Here is a 2575-nt window from a genome sequence, read left to right as displayed (position 1 = left end):
AGGGTGCATGTTCTTGGAGTAGCGGAGAGGAAATTAGATAGATGAGTATGCCAACAGAGACTATAATAACATGTCAATAAAGCAGATAAAGATAAATTTTTAACAACGTGTAAAAAGAAAGGAAAGAAAAACTAAAGTGGGGACAGGAGAAGAGAAAACAGGATGAAAAAGGGAGAAAAGAGGAAGAAATGGTGGAAAAAAGAAAACATAAGGTAAAATAAAATTTCAATAAAAATAAATATATAGACAAACCATAATACAAAAAGGGAAAAAATACAAAGGAAAGAAAGAAAAGAATTTAAAAAAAAAGGTAAAATTAAAAAATGAAGTGGTGTTCTCTTCAGCCTCGTTTTAATGCCTCATGCAGGTGGGTTTCAGACTCCACTCTTCTGTTGCTGTCTGTCCCTTCTGTTTCATGTTAAGTAGTCAACATCCTGTTAAAGTTCTAAGGGATCCACAGCTCCCTTGTTTGTGCCTGTCTCCACAGCCTTGTCTGCAAGTAGGCGGGACCAGCTTTTAGGCTTGGTTCATCTAGCTTTTCTAACTTCACAGAGCCGCCTTCTGTCTTCTGTCAATTTTAATCACTCAAGTGAATATTTCTGACAGGCCTTTAGATGGAGGTGGTGCTGTATTGGTTTCCAGGACTGAATGTCCCCTTTTCAACCCAGTCCTGGAGGGCTCCTTGGGGCTATACAGTCTTTGTTTTCTTCATAAAGATCAATGTGTAGGCTGGGTGTGGCTATATTAGCTGTCTTGAGGCTGCTGGGGGGGGGCTGGCTCTTCAGGAAAAAAATGGCTGCTTAGGTCCGGAGAGTGCCAGATTCCTGGTCCCCTCTCCCTGCCCTGCTCCCCTCAACAACCTCTCCCCAGCTCCACAAATCTGCATCTCCACCTGTACCACAGCCTCATGTGAGTGTTTGTAATGGAAAGGTCCTATGAACTGGGATTAGGGAATAAAAGCACGGACAGAACAGAGGCAAAGCAACCTCGCCACTATGAGTTTCTATTTCCCCGGCACCGCGCGAGGTTTCAGGCAACTCTTAGGCCGCCTTTCTGGGTGCAGCCTCTCTCAGCTGTGGACTTAGATCCATATTCCCCAGCCACCAGCAGCCCTGTGGACTTCCTTTCCACAGTTGGATGTTACGCCTGTCCTCAAAGGACATGGCCATGGTGCAAGTGCAACTTCTTTTTGACCCTCTCAGCCTGGTGGTCATGCATGTCACTTCAGCCCAGATCCCTGATCCTACCATTCTGTAGGCGTTCTCTCCCCTTTCAGGCTGTGAATTGTCTTACCAGCTGTGTCTAATTTGCCAATTCTTGGTGAATGTTATTCGATTTAGTTGCTCCTTCTATCTGCTCCAGGATAAGGCATAGGACATGGCTGCCTATTTGGCTGCCATTTCTCCCCCTCTGTCTCATTTATTTTTAATTATTGGCATTTTCATCTTTTGCACCTTCTGCTTCTCTTAAGAAATTATATGTTGAGTTTATTTGTCCCTGATTATTTCTTTATTTTCATTCTAATTCAGGCTTTACTTTTAAAATGTGATTTTTCTTTAAATAAAATTTTTAAAAATATTTTTTATTGATCTCAGATAGAGAGGTTGAGGGGGAGAGAGATAGAAACATCACTGATGAGAGAGAATCATTGATTGGTTGCCTCTTGCATGCACCTGCAACCTAGGCATTACCTCCTGGTTCATAGATCGACACTCAACCACTGAGTCATACCGGCTGGGCTTTTTCTTAAAATTTTAGCTTATGTTAATTGTTTTATAATCATGCCTTTCTCTTGTACTCTTCTGGTCTGTAGTGCTGTAATTCTGTTTATTATTTTGTATTTTTATACTAAGCTTATATGGATTTGATTTTGATCATTTCCTCTTGCTCATTTTTATGTGAAATGACTTTGCCTGACCTGAGCTTTTAGAGGCTTGGTTCATCTAGCTTTTCTAACTTCACAGAGCTGCCTTTTGTGTTGTTTTCAGTGATATCCTGTCTCTCTTCCTCTTCATTTCTTTTGTCTGGGTCTTCTTCTCCTTTACTTCTATTGTCCTTGTCTTGCCTAATTTTAATTCCACTTCTAGCAGTTTTTCCTCATTGTGTCCTGAAAGGAAGATTTATTGGTGAGTTTATTTATTTATTTAGTTTTTTTTTTATTGGTTGAATTTTGAGAGTTCATGGGATTAGACTTTTCCAGCTCCTTCAGAATGTATTATCTCAGACAGCTTGTATTCATTTACTATTGGGATTAAAAAACAGCCCTTTGTCATGTACTGTTCCTAATTTGGCCACTAAGTTTTACAGTGAATACACTCTGGGTATTCTGATCAGGTGGCCTCTGCTTATCCTATCTAATAAAACAGAAACATGGTAATTGGCGTACGACCGCTACCCTTCCCATTGGCTAATCAGCGAGATATGCAAATTAACTGAGCCAAGATGGCGGTAACCGCCAACAAAGATGGCAGTTAATTTGCATACTCGCAATGATGAGAGGCTAAAGGGGAAGGACTAAAGAATGGTGATCGGCAACCCAGGCGGCAGGCAAGAGTTGGGGGTGGGCAACCTTTGA

This window comes from Myotis davidii, unplaced genomic scaffold (assembly GCF_000327345.1).
Source record: "Myotis davidii unplaced genomic scaffold, ASM32734v1 scaffold3188, whole genome shotgun sequence".
In the NCBI taxonomy this organism is placed as follows: domain Eukaryota; kingdom Metazoa; phylum Chordata; class Mammalia; order Chiroptera; family Vespertilionidae; genus Myotis; species Myotis davidii.
This window is presented reverse-complemented; position numbering follows the sequence as displayed.